The 20,945-nt window shown below is 34.6% G+C and overlaps 1 protein-coding gene across 9 annotated transcripts in view; it reads right to left on the minus strand.

Moving 5' to 3' along the window:
* Nucleotides 1-20,945, minus strand: part of NBEA (neurobeachin) — a 672,061-nt gene that overhangs the window by 362,393 nt on the left and 288,723 nt on the right. The gene's annotated exons all lie outside the window — the stretch shown is intronic.

A 20,945-nucleotide genomic window follows, 5' to 3' on the forward strand; every position in this document is an offset into this window, starting at 1 on the left:
AGATACCAGGCCACGTGCTAAGTTTAAAAATAAGTGACAAAAGCGGGACAGTTTATATAAACAAATAATCATGACGTAGACTCTTAGGAGATACACAGAGACAACAGAGTGTTAGACACACAGAAAGGGTAGTGAGCAGCTCTGCCGAGGAGAATTCATAGGGACTGTGACTTCTGAGTTGCATGATGCTAATCGTATAAGCAAAAAAAGGGGGAAAGTCATCCAATTTAGTTTTTAAATAACTTTCTAATGATTTTAACTTTTAGAAGTGCCCAAATTGTGGCTTCCCAGGTCACTTGGCGGTAAAGAATTCACCTGCCAATGCAGAAGACATGGGTTCGATTCTTGAGTTGGGAAGATTCCCTGGAGAAGAAAATGGCAACCCACTCCTGTATTCTTGACTGAGAAATTGCATGAACAGAGGAGCCTGGTGGGTTACAGTCCATGGGGTCACAGAAACTTTGATATGATTTAGCCACTGAGCACCAGCACAAAACTTAATAAGGTCAAAAACTTATCAGTTATCAAACTGAGAAATTAGTGTGGCTTTATAACTTAAAACTAAAAAATCAAAATTAAACAAAAAATTAATATTAAATTAATATTAAACATCCTTTGAAATACCAATAAGGGTCTGAATTTGTATTATTATTGCTATTAATATATGTCTATGTAGTATTACATACTATTTTAATTGGACACTTCAAGATTTGCCTATATGTTTCATGGAATTTAAAACTGTACAACTAGAAACAATGCATAATATTACCTTCAAGAAACAAAAATAAAATTAAGTTCATTTCCCTTTTTAAAATGTAATTAAACAATTACAGCTTATTTTTATATTTAGACTATAAATTTTAATTGAAAATTAAAAAAACTATTTTCAAAATACTACACAGACAATGAAAGTTCATTCATTCAGTGATTTACTTTAGTTTACATAAATATTAAGCTAAGACAAATTTATGGCAGTCTTACTCTCTTTAAAAGAGGAACATAACTGAAGTCTGGAGGTATTAGGGCTAGCACACATTTTCTGTAAAGGCTCAGATAAAATATATTAGGGTTAGGGTATGGCGTCAGGTGACAATAATAAATTTCTGCTACATCTACTCAACTCTGCCACTGTATTGCAAAAGCAGCCACAGACAATACATAATCAAATGAGCTTGGCTGTCTTCCAATAAAACTATTTCCTCATTCCAAGGTTTGTTCATGTGAGAGAGAGAGACAGAGACAGAGAACACATACATATGCACACATACTTATATATACATCTTCAAATTTTTAAGCTATAGGGGAAAATATTTTAGATGTATGTCTATGACATTTTATAATTTCAAAATCCAAAAAAGCTCTGGAAAAAATCTTTCTTGCACGATTGTCATAACCTTAATCATCAGCCATGGCACCCCACTCCAGTACTCTTGCCTGTAAAATCCCATGGACGGAGGAGCCTGGTAGGCTGCAGTTCATGGGGTCTTTAAGAGTTGGACATGACTAAGTGACTTCACTTTCACTTTTCACTTTCATGCATTGGAGAAGGAAATGGCAACCCACTCCAGTGTTCTTACCTGGAGAATCCCAGGGACAGGGGAGCCTGGTGGGCTCTCGTCTCTGGGGTCGCACAGAGTCGGACATGACTGAAGCGACTTAGCCGTTACAAACTTTGGAGAAAGCAATGGCAACCCACTCCAGTACTCTTGCCTGGAAAATCCCATGGATGGTGGAGCCTGGTAGGCTGCAGTCCATGGGGTATCAAAGAGTCAGACATGACTGAGCGACTTCACTTTCACTTTTCACTTTCATGCATTGGAGAAGGAAATGGCAACCCACTCCAGTGTTCTTGCTTGGAGAATCTCAGGGACGGGGGAGCCTGGTGGGCTGCCGTCTATGGGGTCACATAGAGTCAGACATGACTGAAGTGACTTAGCAGCAGTTACAAACTTTATTCTACTTAGTGTGATTAATAGTGTGACTATCCCTACATGTTGCTGTAGATATATTAATGTGCTTAAGTAACAAGTTAATCCAGGGTCCCCTGAAGATGCTATGAAATACATGTATAAGCACCTATTACTCTTCTTAAATTCTAAAATATCTGAATTACAGAATATGTCAGGCTCTAAGCTATTAAAATATAAGAGATGTGAGTTTGTTTTTTAAGTCAGAAATCAGTGGTACTTTCACATGAAATATTTTCAATGATTCATAAAGAAATTAATATTAATTTTAATTGCCATCTCAAAGTAATTTGATATTGCATCTTTTCCCATGAAAATTCTGTATGTTCAGGACTAAAAATCTGTTTCCATATGAGAATAGTTGGCTAAGTGCTTTTAAATTATAAATTTAGAATGTTTAGATTGCTCAGAGACAAGACTAACTGTAATTGTAGCTACATAATCCCCTGTCATTTTGACTGACTTATTGAAATAAACTCTAAATTGTTTTTCATTTGTTTATTTTTGGTTTTGGTCATTGTATTTACACAGCCTAGGAATCTTATTGACGGTGAATATGTTTTCTTTAATATCGTTTTGCTCCTGCTAAGAATTTTTGCATAGTGATAAAGTTGAAGTTCCTAATATTCTTTCATGGATAACTCTTCCATGGAATGATAGGTTACAATAAAAAAAAAAAAATGAACCTACATAGATATTTCCTCCTGCTTGCTGAAGAGAATATTCATATGGTACTATTATTAACACCTATAAAATATGAAACACTGATGTAAATTTACTCTTTTTTACTTATGCTTTAGAAACCATGTTTGTGCTAGCCTATCAAAAGTGCTGCATCAAGGGAAATACCTTGGAAAATTCTTGGTATTCAATGTCACTTTTTTTTTGTCTCCACCTGACTTTCACTTCTCTTTGTACATCCCACAGAAATACTATTTTACATTTACACATGCTAAACAATAGATTATAATTTCCAAATCACTTGGGATCAAGTTTTGAGTTGGCTGTCTCTTGAGATATTCTCATTTAAACTACTTATTTTAGGAACTATAAGTAAGCCACAGAGATGACGGTATCTTTGACCTCAAGGAATGAAATCCCAGTTACAAAAATAAGGCACATAAATATATGTATATATAGGTGTCCACAGAGAATATTATACAAAAAAATTATACAGTACTATGCCTCCAAATAACTTAAAACAACTATTATTTTAAATAGAGGTCTTCATTAAATACTGTTACCTACAGTATTAGACTCAAGTTTTCACTACAGAAGTAATTGACCTGAGTGTCTTGCCCTTTTCTTTAACTTCCTGATTTAATCACAACAGCAATGAATAAGGGTGAAATAAGGGAAATAAGAGACATTTTCACTACCATAAATCATCTGGATCCTGCAATTCTCTTTGGGTTAAATTTAATTATAGAACCAATTGTTATTCCTGTATCACTCCTCTGCAACAACGTTCTTCTCTTCTCCCTGTGCTCCTTCAAATTCCAAAAGCCTCAATTAAAATTTAAAACTACTAAACTATGTCTGCTTCAAATTTTGACATTACCTTAGAGACTCAGATCCTGAATAATTATTAAGAATAATACATATATATTTAACCATGTAATTCATTTCAAGAAATATTAATAATCAAGAGAAAAAAGCAAGACATTTATACAATTAAATCACATGAATAGAGTTGAATAAAAATAGCTATACCAATAGCTAGTTATGAAAAATGAAACAATAATTTATATTCTATAAAATATGGGCTCCTCCTTTTAAACACAGTATGTATAAGTGAATAATTTCTATATTGACAGTTCCAAACTATGCAAATTCTGACTTTCATTTATCTATATTCTTAAATAAATATACTTAATAATTTTAAGTTCTCAAGTTTAAATAAATTTAAGTTTAAAATTGCTTTTTAATAAAATACACCTTTAAGTTCTTTATTTTTGTATTCAGAAAAACACTGGCTCATTTTCTTTTAAATATTTATGTAATACACAATGGAAATACTATGAATTCCTTTTCTTAATAATGGATTCAAAAAGTCAAAGATAAAAACTAAGAAACATAATTAGTAAAAGAAAATTATTTGATAAATATAATAGATAAGGCATAAACAAGGAAAGAGAGGGTATAGTTTAAGGTAGGCTCAAGTAGAGGTCAGTCAGATGAACCTTACATATTTTCAAGAGTACATTAACTCTATCCAATTATAGGCTTAAACTGTCGAAGCGCTCTTGAGAAAACAAGCTAGAACTTCAGAAAACTCATTTGTGCTCAAAGCAATAAATTCTCAAATTTGACCCAAGCAGAATCTTCTTTACTAAATCCTCCATTTCAAACAAAATATCAAATAGAGATGAGTAATCAGTCCAATTTATTCATTCTTAAGAATAAAATAAAGCTTTTGTAACATGGAAGAACTTGAAAATTCCTTAAATTTAAAATTGAATGTTTTTTTTTTTAAGATACTGCCAAAAGTCACAGAAGTTATTCTAAGTATATATTCTGCCTAAGTAATAATTTAGAGAGATTATATGCCAAAAATTATATAATCAAAAAAGGATAGATCACTAAATTAACAAGATTATTTTACCCATACCAGAAAACTCTATATTCAACTCATGTGTGCATGCTAAGTCACTTCAGTCGTGTCCAACTCTTTGCGACCCTATGGAATGTAGCCCTCCAGGCTCCTCGGCCAGTGGAGACTCTCCAGGCAAGAATACCGGAGTGGGTTGTTCTGCCCTCCTCCAGGGGATCTTCCACGTCCAGGGATTGAACCAGAGTCTCCTATGTCTCCTGCACTGGCAGGCAGTTCTTTACCACTAGTGCCAGCTGGGAAGCCTATCTGATTCATACCTATCCGCAACTCAGAGTCAAATTATATACTTCTGTAAGTACCAGAATACAATCTGATAATAATAGAGAAGTCAGGGTGTGAAATGTTCTGTCATTAAAATAAATAACAATTCAACATAAAATATTATACCCATTTATTAAAGTAAATGGTGTTTTTATTTCTTCTAATTTTTGCCATAATAGAACTATTACAAATAACAGCTGCTTTTTGAAATTGTATGAATTGGGAAATCTATGAAGTGAGATATAATAAATGGTAATAAAAAATATCTGACAAAAAAGAGCTAGTCATTCCCAAGAATTAAAGACATTTCATGATTCAGTTGTAAAAACAACATTGTATACTTACTATATGCAGGGCACAGATATGAAACAGATACGTTCCATGTGCTAGAGAATCCTGCATTCTAATGGAGGACACAGCAGACAAACTCATCAGTTCAACATGAAGAGAACCGTTATCTCAGAACCATTACGGGATGTTGACTTGGTAAACAAGATAAATGATGTCATTAAAGTAATTCTTACTGTGATATAGGAAAAGGGTGAAATTGAATAAGGGGAAATATTTAACCTAAACCTGCTCCAGTATTCCTGCCCAGAGAATACCATGGACAGAGGACCCTGGCCCACTACAGTCCACGGTGTCACAAATGCTCAGACACAACTGAGCAACTAGTACACACAGACACGCACACACAGTGTGCAGTTATTAATTTTTTTGGAAAAACTGACTTAGAGATAACTCTAAGATAAAAAATCACCAATATTTCGACTTGTAAAACAGAATGTTTAATCTGATATATAAAAACACCCATTAACAGAGTATCAAACCTCAAGATTTCTCCATGTATCAAAACAAATACATTAATAGAAAGCAGAACTAAAGTGAGAATACTTGCTAGATGTTGCAAAGTACAGCTACTGAAATAATCTGTATAACTTTTTTACATAATCAGTTTTCAAGTTTAAATAATATCCTTGATTAGAAGATTATCTTTGGTTGGGCTTAGTGTAATTGGAATAACCCTATTGAGGACAGAGAGAACAACATTTTAGCCGTAGATAATAACATGTGTATCATGAATCACAGGTCATATTTCTGTATAGAGGAGGAGAAAATAATCCTCCAGCAGTCAAAACTGGTATAACAAGTCTAAATTGTAGCTTTCATGGATTCTATTATGCACAATAAAGTTTATATTTGCTTTATATGCAATAAAATAAATTCTGGATGGATAGATAGATAGATTTAAAGGATTGATTCTACATGGAAAGGCAATGTATATTCAAAAGAAAGTAAACAAGTTACCCAGGAAAATAAACTTCAAAGGAACATAAGGGGGAAAAAGCTTAGACCTCTGGTAAAAGTCCACAAAGGTAACTATTTTACTGGCTTAAGCAGAGCTGAAACAGAAAAATATTATCACACAATCAAAATCTCACCATGTATAAAAATTACACAATTTTGGTTTTCATTATTATACAATATAAAAATTAAAGATGACATCAATATTCCACTGATCTTTGCAATAATGGGACAAAAAATAGTTTATAGTACTACAATTTCTGAGGGATGTAATGAAATAAAGTCTGTTTGTAAGAAAAATAGGATGGTACAATGTGAGTTCTAAAAAACAGGTACAAGAAACCAAAGATTCTCACTTGGCAGATGGGAAGATTTCTGGGGAAAGAGTTACTGCAGAAAGGGCTTATTTCTCTTGTGATCCAGGGCCCACCTAAATCGAGGCAACTCTACATAAATGAAGGTCATCTGTAATGTGGAAACTGTGTTTTGATACCTGAGAAGGACAGACTGGAGACTGATGGTCAGGGGTGACATGCCCTGGGGCTGACCTCAATCTCTGAAACTAGAGACACTGAACAACATATCTGGACAGCAGAGATCATGGACCAAGAAAAAATTTGCCCGTGTACATTCTCTTTAGTTGTAGTGATGTTTAAAATACGATGTAGGTAGATGTTTTAAATTATTTGAATATTAGTAAGAACTAATTGGTTTGTTAATATTAGAACTTATCCTGAGCTCTCAGAACTAGGCAATTTTATTAGCATTATAGAATTCTTTAATCTGGATCTAGTTTTTAATTAACTCAAAGAAGATCTAAATTGAAAATCTGAAGACATGGCTTTAGAATACAAACTAAACAGCTGCATACTCTTGAGCTAAGATATCTGCCTTTACTGATACTAAAGTTCTTTACTGGTAAACAACAGATTAGTGATTTTGAAACTTTTTGTTTTTTACTACAATAATTCTTCTGCACTCAGCCTTCTTTATGATCCAACTTTCACATTCGTATGTGATTACTGGAAAAACCACAGCTTTGACTATACAGATCTCTGTCAGCATTTCATGTCTTTGCTTCTTAATATGCTGTCTAGGTCTGTCATAGCTTTTCTTCCAAGGAGCAAGAGTCTTTTAATTTTATGGCTGCAGTCACCATCTGCAGTGATTTGGGTGGTGGTGGTGGTGGTGGTGCAGTCACTAAGTCATTTCTGACTCTTGTGATCCCATGGACTGTAGCCTGCCAGGCTCCTCTGTCCATGGAATTTTCTAGGCAAGAATACTGGAGTGGGTTGACATTTCCTTTTCCAGGGGATCTTCCCAAACCAGGAATCGAACCCGGGTCTCCTGCATTGCAGTTAGATTATTCACCCACTTAGCTATGAAGCCTAAGAAAATAAAATCTGTCACTGCTTCCAATTTTTCCCCTTCCATTTGCAATGAAGCAATAGGACTAGATACTATGATCTTAGTTTTGTGAATGTTGAGTTTTAAGTAAGCTTTTTCACTCTCTTCTTTCACCCTCATCAAGAGGTTCTTTATTTCCTCTTCACTTCTACGTTTAGAGTGGTACCATCTGCATACCTAATGTTGTTGATATTTCTCCTGGTGATCTTGATTCATGCTTGTGATTCATCCAGCCCAGCATTTTACATGATGTACTCTGCATATGGGCTTCCCAGGTGGTGCTAGTGGTAAAGAACCCATCTGCCAATGCAAGAGTGTTAAGAGACGTGGGTTCGACCCTTGGGTTGGGAAGATCCCCTGGAGGAAGGCATGGCAACACAATCCAGTATCTTGCCTGAAGAATCCCATGGACAGAGGAGCCAGGCAGGTCATGGTCCATAGGATCACACAGAGTTGGATATGACTGAAGTGACTTACCAGGCATGTACACTCTGCCTGTAAGTTAAATAAACACGGTCACAATGTACAGCCTTTCCCAATTTTGAACCAGTCAGTTGTTCCATGTAAGGTTCTAACTGTTGATTCTTGATTCACACATAAGTTTCTCAGGAGACAGGTAAGGTGGTCTGGTATTCCCATCTCTTTAAGAAATTTAAATTTTGTTGTGATGCACATAGTCAAAGGCTTTCACACAGTCAATGAAGTAGAAGTAGGTGTTTTTCTGGAACTCCCTTGCTTTTTCTCTGATTCAAAGAATGTTGGCAATTTGATCTCTGGTTTCTTTGCGTTTTCTAAAACCAGCTTGTACATCTGAAGTTCTCAGTTCACATACTGCTGAAGCCTAGCTTGAAGGACTTTGAGCATAACCTTACTAGCATGTGAAATGAATCACAGTCTTATCATGGCAAAGGGGCTTGCTTAACTCAGTGAAGCTATGAGTCATGCTGTACAGGGCCACCCAAGACAAATAAGTAGCAGTGGAGAGTTCTGACAAAATATGGTCCACTGGAGGAGGGAATGACTAACCACTCTAATATTCTTACCATGAGATCCCCATGAACAGTATGAAAAGGCAAAAAGTTTATAATACAAGAATGTAGAAGGGTCAGCCAGGCAAATACAGGTAAATGGAAAGCATTCCATGATCATTACAAAAGAATTCAAATATGGAAAGACTTTTCTGAAGCCCTCACATTCTTTAAAAGTCAGAAATATATTGACTTAATTTCATTCCCTAGCTATAATGTATAAAACATATAATCACCATGGGAAAAATTAATTTATCTGATATATATATATATATATACATACACACACACACATACAAAGTATTACTGAAATGTATATAAGGTTTTATATTTGTTGGCTTTATAATTAACTGAAATTAAAGGATTATATAAATAATCAAATTATTTATATAAATAATTTATATAAACATATATATTCATACTATATAAATAAATATAAATAAACAAATTAGCCTCTGTTTCATTACCTGGATCAACCCCTCTAGCAACTGGCATGCAGTATACTTATATATGGGAAATACACTAGTCCCATTGCCAGATGCTGCTGTTCCATAATTTACAATGATAGTCAATTGTTATTCTGTAGGAATTTTGTCCATAACTAACTGAATTTTACATCCTCCCTGATACCTTGGGCTATAGAAGCTAGTGAAAGCTCTCCATGAACCTATTAAAACAGAAGCAAAAAGTAATATTCTCAAGCTTTTAAGTAATAATATAATATCATAAACTTAAAAGAATATTTATATTTCATGATCCAAAACAATCAGAATTCAATTTTAAAAAAGAGGTGGATTTACCTTAGAGCAACTGAAGCATACAGACAGCCATCAAGCTACTAAATAATCTCAGGATAAACACTGCAAACTAATTACATATTATAACTATATTATGTCCATAATAAGAAAATAAAGTGGCTGAAAAATATAACCACTGTAAGTGCTCAGCAGTATATTTCCTCTTTTAAATTTTCTAATTTACTTTTTCTTTCCCAATTATTTATTTCTTCAATGTGCATAAACATCAGAGAAAGGATGAAATGATAAAAGCCTGTAGTGATTTCAAGCTTAGTTTATGGAGGGTTCCATGTAGTTTACCATATATATAAACACTGTATCTAAATCAGAATGTAGGCAATTTTCACAATATAAAAACAAATTATTATTATGCCTCAGTAAAAACTACATGTGTAGCCTCCAAAAACAGACTTGTTATTAGATGTAACATGTTTCATGGAATATATAGACCATTTCTTCTCATTGTTTATTGATTTAGAGCATCCATATGTACTGATTTGCCAAGATCATCCAAGCTGATGCCTGCATGAGTGTAATTTTAAATATCCGCTTTTTCTCTTTTAAAAATGTTCTGTTTTGCATGAAAATTTGTATGAATAATTTTATTAGAACACAAGACAAAGCTATTTTCTTTTTAAATTATATTATTATGGAATATTGGAGAAGGCAATGGCACCCCACTCCAGTACTCTTGCCTGGAAAATCCCATGGTTGGAGGAGCCTGGTAGGCTGCAGTCCATGGGGTCACTAAGAGTCGGACATGACTGAGTGACTTCACTTTCACTTTTCTCTTTTCATGCACTGGAGAAGGAAATGGCAACCCACTCCAGTATTCTTGCCTGGAGAATCCCAGGGACAACGGAGCCTGGTGGGCTGCCGTCTATGGGGTCACACAGAGTCGGACACGACTGAAGCGACTTAGCATAGCATAGCATGGAATATATGATATAGGTAGCTACAATCTATTATTTCTTGAAACAAAAATACTTTCCAAACACCATATTAAGGTTATTGTTCCATAAACTGTGGCCCACCAGGCTTCTCTGTCCATGGAATTTTCCAGGCACGAATACTGGACTGGGTTGCCATTTCCTCCTCCAGGGGATCTTCCCAAGCCAAGGGCTGAATCTCTCTTGAGTCTCCTGCACTGGCAGGCAGATTCTTTACCACTATGCTACTTGAGAAGCACCCCATATCAAGGAATATGATCCATTTCTTGTGTGTGTGTGCGCACGCACATACACACTCAGTCACATCCAACTCATTGTGACCCCATGGACTGTAGCCCGCCATGCTCTTCTGTCCTCCACTATCTCCTGCACTAAACATTTAGTTGTTATATATTAGTATTCTTTGACCTGCAACAGTTTGCAGCTTTCTTTTACGTTAAAACTTCCTGTTTTTCTCCCCCAAGATGTCCTTCTCCACATTAAAAAAAAAAAAAAAATTCCCTATGTTTAAATTCAAGCTATATTATTTGGCAAATAATACTCCATTTCAAGGTCTACTTCCCTGGTAGCTCAGACGGTAAAGCGTCTGCCTACAATGTGGGAGACCTGGGTTCGATCCCTGGGTCGGGAAGATCCCCTAGAAAAGGAAATAGCAACCCACTCCAGTATTCATGGAAATACGGGAAAATCCCAAGGACTGAGGAGCCTGGGGGGCTACAGTCCATGGGGTCCCAAAGAGCTGGACATGACTGAGCGACGTCTCTTTCCTTTCCCTTCCTTTCAAGGTCTACTCTTGATTTGTATGCTGCTTTCATATTTCTTATCTCTTTAGAAAAGATGCAATTCAATATGCTTTTACTCCTAATTTCTCTCCTGGGAGATTAGGAAATAATATTATCTCTGACTGTATCCCTATAGTATACTACAAAATACTTTATGTAGTATCTTATACATACCACTACATTTGATATACTATATGTATCATATTCAGCAAGTCCTTTTGGTAAATAAAGTTTCTCTGAATTTTCATCAGTCCTTAACTTTATACTGCTGCGGCTGCTGCTAAGTTGCTTCAGTCGTGTCCAACTCTGTGCAACCCCATAGACGGCAGCCCACCAGGCTCCTCCATCCATGGGAATTTCCAGGCAAGAGTACTGGAGTGGGTTGTCATTGCCTTCTCTGAACTTTATACTACGTTGTTGGAATACGGTTCCAGTTTAGCTAGCCAATGAGTATATGGTGAGAGTCATAAAAATTCTAGTGAATGAAAAAATAATACTAGTTTGAGGGCTTTAGTAAAACCATTCTCCTTGACAAATCATGTCTTCTTTAATCATCTTCATCAGCTAAAATGAGATTCCCATATTGCAATACAAAACTTAGCAGTTTGAAACTTTTTACTTATGATGAGAGTATAATTTCTCCTTTTAGAGGATATTATTTTCTTGTTAGAAGTTACCTATGATGGAAAAATATTTGTTAACATATATATTTCACATATATCCATATATTAACTATCTCTTGCACCCTCCTTTGTGTGTATCTAGTTTCCAACCCTGTTTCACAAATGTATTCACTGCTGTGCTAGCAATGAATTTCATTATCTCTAATTGTCTGTAAAAGTCTTCATTTTCCCTTCATTTTTGAAGAGTATTGTCACTGGACAAAGAATTTCAGGTTGGAAGTCTATCAAAACTTAAAAGATGTTCCATTATTTTCTGATTTGCATAATTTCTGACTAAAAGTTGATGATAGTTTTATTTTGAAATCATGGTTTTTCCTGACAGTGATCTCAAAATTTTAACTATAGGTTAAAATTGACTGTTTTTACTTTTTGTGTAACTTTCTGTGAGATATAACATATATATTGATCCATGTATCACCATTATCCCAAAGAATCCCTTATAATATTCCTTTACAATAACACCCTTTCCTACCTATAAACCCCGGTCAACACTGATCTGTTTTGAGAATGTCCAAAAAATAAAAAGGAAACATAACATACAAAACCCCTGAGATGAGCATTTCTTTCACACAATAATGCCAATGAGATTCAACCAAGCAGTAAGGTTTACCAACAGTTTGTCCCTTTCTTCTGCTGTCTGAATCCACCACAGTCCTTTTAAAAATAAAAAACAAAAAACTCACTGAAAACCATGTTCTCCAGTTTTGGCTATTCCATGAATATTCATGTAAAGGTTTTTGCATGAAAGTAAGTTTTCATTTCCTAATGTCAAGGAATGGGATCACAGGGTCATATAACTGAATGTTTAACTCAGTAATACTCCCAAACTGTCTTCCTCAGTGACTGCCATCATGCAGTCTCAAAGCCATGGATAAGAGTGTCAGTTGTTTCAACTTCTCCCCAGCACTCAGAATTATCATTTTTTTTTTTTACTTTAGTCATTCTTCTATATGTTTGTAGTGCTCAGCCAACCTGGTTTTAATTTGCATTTACTTTCTGATAAGATCGACCATCTTTTTATGAGCTTATTTCACAGCCTAATGTGATCTTTTCTCAAGTATCTGTTCAAGCCATTTTTAAATAAGTTGGTTTGCTTAATATTGATGACTACTTTTGAAATTTTCTCTTGAAACCTGGTTTTGAACAGTTTAATTATGTTGTTCCATAAATTTTTTTGTTTTTTCCTTTGTGTTCATCCTGACCAAGGTTAGTTGAATTTCTTGGATCTTAGGATTTGTAGTTTTCAAATTATTTGGCTGTTATTTAAAAAAAAAAAAATACACATACACCCATATCATCTTAACTTCCTTTTTCTTGGACTCCAATTTTATGTATGTTAAAGTGCTTGATTTATCTCATAGGCTCCTATGGCTCTGTTCCCTATTTAGTCCTTTTTTCCTACTTCAGTTTTTAAAGATACAATTCTATACTTCTAATTCAGTATTATTGTCTTAGTGTATAATAAGCCATTAAATCCATCAAATGAATTTTCCAGGTTAGTTACACTGGGAGGGCAAGTCTATTTCCTATGATTCTATCATAAAAAAGTCAAGATCACACTAAGTCTTTTAGAATTTTCCGTCAAAATATTACACTATTGCATCTTTCTTCCTGTCAATAGCTTATAAGTAAGTAAGTGTTAGTTGCTCAGTCCTGTCTGACTCTGCAGTCCCGCTGACTGTAGCCCGCCAGGCTCCTCTGTCTATGGAATTCTCCAGGCAAGAATACTGGAGTGGGTAGACAGTCCCTTCTCTGGGAGATATTCCAGACCCAGAGATCGAACCCAGGTCTCTTGCATTGCAGACAAACTCTTTACCTCCTAAGCCGCCAGGGAAGTCCTGCCAAAAGCTCTTATAGGACATTATACCAGGTGGTGATAGCGGTAAAGAGCCTGTCTGCCGATTCGGGAGCCGTGAGAGATGCGGGTTTAATACCTAGATTGGGAAGATCTCCGGGAGGAGAGCATGGTGACCCACTCCAGTATTCTTATAAGGAGAATCCCATGGACAGAGGACCCTGGGGAAAACAGTCCATAAGGTTACAAAGAGTTGGACAGGACTGTAATGACTTAGCATGCATATTCAACTTCGATTACTAGAGAAATGTTAATCTTGACTAAAGACTGTTATTTCATGATCTTCCCATTTTTGAAACTAGTACAGTGAAGCAAAACAGGATCTTATGCATTTAAAGTAAAATTCTTAAACATATACAGTATATACTATGTAACAGACACTCAAAGATATTCTAAGGTCATGTTCAGTTTAGTTCAGTTCAGTCACTCAGTCGTGTCCGACTCTTTGCAACCCCATGAATTGCAACACGCCAGGCCTCCCTGTCTATCACCAACTCCCGGAGTTCACTCAGACTCACGTCCATCGAGTCAGTGATGCCATCCAGCCATCTCATCCTCTGTCATCCCCTTTTCCTCCTGCCCCCAATCCCTCCCAGCATCAGAGTCTTTTCCAATGAGTCAACTCTTCGCATGTGGTGGCCAAGTTAGATTATAATATATGAAGGCAATCTGGCTGTCAATGTTGAGTCAAGTGATACAGCTAATCCAACAGGCAACAAGGTGGAATCCTTGTTGATTCCTATGAAAAACTCTTTTTTGAAGATGTTATAAGTATGATAATCTGATTTTCTTTCAATTTATGTTTTTATCTAGATGCTCAGAGTGGTTTTGTTTTGTTTTCTCTAAACTTAGAATTTTACATTCTAGAATTTTACTAGAATGTATCTCAAGGTTGGTCATTTAGGTAATTTTCTCAGATATTCAGTGTGCCTTTTAAAATATATATTTTAAAACTTTTTTTTAATGCTAAGAGTTTCTGTGAATTACTGATCCTATTATCTTTTATTTTTCTGTTCTTTGCTTTGTTTAATATTTTGGAGACTCATATGAATGTTGAATATTCTACATTTGCCCCTTTCACTCTCATCTTTTCTCATCTCTTTAAGTCACTATTTTTTTGATATTTATAGTTTCTCTTTTTACCTTATATATTTTTTTATAGGCTTATCTGGTGAACTTATTTACTTCTTTATTTCTTCTAATTTAATTTTAATTTCTAAAATTATGTTTCCCTTTATTTCTAGTTCTTTCTTAATTCCTATCAGTACATCTGTGGGTTTCTCTACATTCTGATATAAATTACTTCTTATCCTATATAATTTCCTAATGTTTATTAAAATTTTTCATCTTTTTTTTCCTGGTATTTAAGGCTTTGAGGCATTTTCTACTTCCTCTCATTTTTCTTTTCCTAAAATATGGTATTTTGTTCCTTTTTGTTACTATTTTTTGTGAAGTTGGGTTATCTGAACTTTTAGATCATTTTTAAATAGATTTTCTTTTCCTCTTCAGATTCTAGAGATCTCTCTTGTTTGTTTTTATGTAGTTTATTTTTATTTTTTTGTTTTGTTTTTCTTTTTTAATTTTATTTTTTAACTTTACAATATTATATTGGTTTTGCCATATATCGAAATGAATCCGCCACAAGTATACATGTGTTCCCCATTCTGAACCCTCCTCCCTCCTCATACCATTCCTCTGGGTTGTCCCAGTGCACCAGCCCCAAGCATCCAGTACCGTGCATCGAACCTGGACTGGTGACTCGTTTCATATATGATATTATACATATTTCAATGCCATGCTCCCAAATCAACCCACTCTCTCCCTCTCCCACAGAGTCCAAAAGACTGTTCTATACATCAGTGTCTCTTTTGCTGTCTCATATACAGAGTTATTGTTACCATCTTTCTAAATTCCATATATATGCGTTAGTATACTGTATTGGTGTTTTTCTTTCTGGCTTACTTCACTCCGTATAATAGGCTCCAGTTTCATCCACCTCATTAGAACTGATTCAAATGTGTAGTTTTGTTTTTTTTTTTTAATGAGTCTACTTTCTGAGATCTATTAGCTCTGTCTGTCTTCCCCGGTTTTATGTGGATGTTTTGTCTCTTTTGTTCTCTGTTGCTCAATTTGGATTCTATTCGTAGCAGTTTCTCCTCAATGTGGGACTTTGTCCTGGAAGAGAACTCTGCTTGGGTTAATTTTTCATGGTGTTTAGATGCTCTCACCCCTTCTAAACATACCAGGGAACCCCTGGATTCATCTCCCTGTTTTATCTGCTGTTTTCAAACTGGCCTTCTGGCTTTTCCAGTCAGTAGCTGTACAACACCATATTCTTCAGATGTTCTCTTGCTTCCCACAATCCTATCCAATTCATCTGCTGATACTGTGTATATCTCCTAGTTATAGCTGGATTGTCCCCCCAGGCTACTTTAGGGTTCAGTAGGATACACCGTCACCTGGTTTTGATGTAAAGGTATACTTGTTGTTGTAGTTATTGTTTTACTATCCACTGTTCTGCTCATCGAGGAATTCAGGGATATTTAAAAACTAAGGCCCCATTGCCATCTACCATAATTTGTCATGTACTTTTTTTGTATTATTGCAATTTTAAAAGTGGATAACTACTGAAACTATTTTAATTTGTAAGTTCTGAATTAAACATACTCAAGTTTTTCTAATTATGTGGGCATATTGTTACTGTGAATAATTCAAAGGTGACGTAAGTTCTTTGAGTAGGCTCATTCCTTTCATAACATTTCAGTGATGTTCTTAATTTAAACTATAAATATTCTTATTATATAATTTTAATAACATTTATCAGTGTTACTAAAAGTATAGTAGATACTTTAGTGACATTTCCTGCACTGCTATTATCCCTTCCTAAGATGTTTCAACTTAAACGCTGCTTCTAAGGTGGGTTGTGTATTACGTCCACCCCAGTCTTAACTATAACAGGGATAGACACGTAACCCAAGGTTGAGCCATTCAGATTCTCTCATGATAGGAAGTGACTCTAGTCAGATGGTAAAAGAAGTTTATATTCAGGCACATTGACAGTCAAGTATGGGGTGCTATGCTGGGCCACATCCTGATGACTAAGAAAATGAAGTTAGTATGAGAAAGAAGTGAAAAATTTGAGTTGATAGAGACAAGCAAAGATAGGAGGATATAAAGCTGCCTTTAGAGGTAAAGGGAGTAGCCCTGGTTACTGACTCCCTGTTCCCCTTTCTAGGCTGCCTCAAGTCTATCTGTATTTCATTTCCTGTTTCTGGATGCTTATGAGACTAACTGCTGTATCCCCATCATAATTAAATTATATGTAATGATCTTGTGAGTTCTCAACCAAATATAAATAATGCTCACAGAATGTAACAGTGATATTCAGAGCCACTCTGTGCTGTTGTGGAATAAGACAGAGTAAAGAGCACTAGGCTAACACACACAAACACACACACATGCCCACACTGAAACATCTTCTCTTCTAATTAACTTCGGTGATTACTGCTTCTTTATTACTATGGCAACTCTAGACTCATGGTAGTTCTAAGACCTCCTGAATAAAAATTACAAAGATCTAATATCAGCACTCAAACTACAACTGGACTTTCTTCCTTAAATCTTAACTCAAGATTAAGCTTACACTTATAGGCTGCTCTCAACTCTTTAAGAAAAGGCTCATGGTTCCTCTGAAGTGAATCCTCCATTGCTCCTTAAGAAAAATAAAACAATTTTGGATCAAAGGTTGTTCTGTCATCTTGGGCTGGTATATATTGATACTTGCATACATACCTACCCTAACTTTTGCATATTAGTTTGAAAATTGAAAGGCTGTTATTTTTCTTAGAAAAAGTTCACCAAGCTCCTAAAAGTTCATACTAAAAAATCCTTAATTATTGCCAGGAGAAACACACACAAACACACACACACATCAAAAGCTATGCAAAAACAGCAAATGTTAAAAAATGAACTTAAAAGATGTGAACAACGCTGATTACTCTAGAAACATACAATAATAAATTTAACACAGTTCAACTAATAAAAGTGATAGACAAATTAAGAAAATAAAAGGATATTATTTTGACATGTGTTTTAAAGGACATAGACAATATAATCTACTGATAATTATTCTGTGAGAAAAACTTAAATGGAATACATGTGAATTAAGAAAAACTGAATATAAAACAACAAAAAAAGATGCAATTCAAATATATTTTATGATTATTTGAAATTAGGAGTAATTGCTTTCTCTTTTCATAAGACGCTAAAATATCCTCAGTTACCTAAATCCAGTTTTGTTCCTACCATGTACACATGATGAGATCAAAAGCATTGAGATTTATTCATTAGAAGGATTATTTTTGAACAGAAATATTCAACAGCTACAAGTAAGATATTCTTATCATGTAACTCTTCTGCTCTTCAGGATAGTTTGACAGTTTTTCTCCTCAGAGGAGAGAAATAATGTACCAAACTATGGAAAGAGGGGAAATGGAGCAGAGGGAAAAAGAAAGAATGATCAAGAATACATGTTCAAGAATGAGAACATGACAGGATACATAACATCCATAGGCTGGGGTAGAGAGCAAGAACAGACTTTGTGTACATAGAGAAGCCATCTCATGGGTGTGGATGATTGATCAATATTGGGAATTCTCACCACAGAACACAAATTTTATCTATCTCCCCTTATTTTATTTTCAAAACTTACCTCTATTAAACATTATCAGTAACAAAAATAATGTTCTATTCAAGTACAAGAGAAAAAGATACTCAATATTATGTACAAGAATCTAGGCTAGGCAATGTTAATAAAACCAATAAAATACTTCCTATTTACAAATGAAGATAATTTTATTAATACTATATAAATAAAACAGCAGAGAAGAATAGACGAGAAGGCATCAATTTGGCATAAGGAATCTGAAGCAGGACTCAATGGATGAGAATAATTTTGAGGAAATAAAACCATAAAATGATCCAGTGCAGAAGAAAGAGTTATACAAAAACAAAGAGATGGGACATGTGTGACTCACTGAATGTTAAAGGAATGTCTTCTATAGCAAAAGGACAGAGACTAGTTGAGTCTGAAAAGGAAGGTTATGACTAAATTGTGAGGGATACCAAATGTTGTTCTGGAGTACAGCAGAGAATTCTAGATTTTTTTGGTTGTTCAGCCTAGCAGAAATTTGGAGGACTGTACCTTAACATGGTCAACTTGCTATTTTGTCAAGGAATGGCATTTACAAAACAAAACTCAAAACCGAATAATCTCCCATTTGCTATCATCATTTTATTAAGAAAAATAATTTTAACGAAAAAGGAACATTAAATCAACATAGTTTTAAAAATTGGATATATTAAAATTTATTGGATGTAGAAAGTGAAGAAATAAAATTATATTCTGCTAAGTAAACACAAAGTGAACTTTGAATATATAACTTGTTCTAATGCTTCATTTTTAGCATAGTTACCTTTTTAAAAAATGCAATAGGAATATTCCTAATGCTCTTTCAACTCAATTCAGAGTTTTTGAGGTAAACTTAGGGAAGCCCATGAAAAAAACCTCGTAATTACCAGAGTATTTCTCCATCTTCTCTGCAGTGCTGGGAAGAAATAAGAAACAGACCAGATGTCTGACCATAGAAAATTCTGGAAAAGGGGGCTGGCTACATATGGGGGGTTCTGACTGACCAATGTAGAGCAGTTAAAGGTCATCTGATAGTAATTCCTTAGAACTTAAAATTGTCACAAATTATCATTTAGAAACCAATAATGTAAGCCTCATAACTTCAAATAATTCATTCCTTCTTTGCTTTGGCTACTGAAAAACAGTGCTGAATTTGTGTCCTAATTTTAGTAACAGTATAGGATCCATCACTAACATTACTACATTACTAACTTTATTCCATGTTTTGTTTAGCATGTCTTTGTTCACTATTTATGATTTTCTTTGGTAAATTTGTAATCATTTCTGGAAAATATATACATAGGAAAAAATATTTGGGTAACAAGGAAACATTTGAGATTTATTTTTCAATAATGCTTACTGAATTTTTTTCTTATTATAATTATAACACGTGTTATAGGGTCACTGCACTAACCATTCTTTTGACCTAGGACACTCTTCTAGTAAACTGCATGGCTTATCTCCTTTAAGTCTTTGCTGAGATGTAACTTTTTCAATTGAATAATTTAAAAGTAATCATCCTTCTTTAAAACTGCAACCTAATCCTGAGTACTCTTGCCTGGAAAATCCCATGGACGGAGGAGCCTCGTAGGCTGCAGTCCATGAGGTCGCTAAGAGTTGGACACGACTGAGCAACTTCACTTCACTTCACTTTAATCCTGACACTGCTATAATCCCAATTCCCTATGATGTATTAGTACTTATCATTTTACACAGCACTGGTACCACCTTCTAATGTGCTATCTCATTTAATTATTTAGTTTGTTTAGTGTTTATTTGTATTTTCTCTTTGATAGAATATAAGGTCCACAAGGCTCTTTGTTATTTACTAATATATTCCAAGTATCTAATAGCACTTGGTCTAGAGCAAGAAGACAACCATATGACTCTATTTTAAGAGCTTTATATGCATTATTTAAAATTTAATTCACACAAGTTCTCTATGTGGGAGTACTATCATTGATTACATCTTACAGAAAGAATCTAAGCAACAAAACGGATTAAGTAACTCACAAAGGTCATATAGCTAAGAAAGTAGTGAAACAAGGATTTAAATTCAGGTTATTAACTATTATTGTCTCCACTAATAAGAGACAGATTGTGCAAAAGCAATTAAGACAATAATAGAACAGGTACAGAAAAATATCTACAGTAAATAGGAAGTGAAAAGCAAATATATATATATATATGCAAACATATATGAAATTTGCTTATTATAAGTCTGATAAATCCAAGGAATAGCATCTGAAACCATCATTTACTTATAAGATATCAACTAGATATTGATTACCCCTTTCTGGAGCTCATGAATATTTATAAGTCAAAACTTCTTTTTAAAGAAATAAGGCTTAAGACAACCATATTTTTCAAATCTCCTAATACAGGTGCATGTATTAAATCTTCCCAATAGTTTATTTATCTTCTTTACCTTCTCACTTCATTTAAGCTGCTACTGAGTAGAAGATAACAGCTTCATCAATTCCCAGTTAAGTATCTTTATATTTTCTCAGTTAAGGACTGTCATATTACACGCTATTTGTGACTAAGCAAAGTCACTTAAAGAAATATCAATCTTATAGTTAAAAGGAGATTTTAGACATCATTGC

Source organism: Bos grunniens, chromosome 12 (genome assembly GCF_055505025.1).
Source record: "Bos grunniens cultivar Pamir isolate PY7600 chromosome 12, Bosgru_T2T1.0, whole genome shotgun sequence".
In the NCBI taxonomy this organism is placed as follows: domain Eukaryota; kingdom Metazoa; phylum Chordata; class Mammalia; order Artiodactyla; family Bovidae; genus Bos; species Bos grunniens.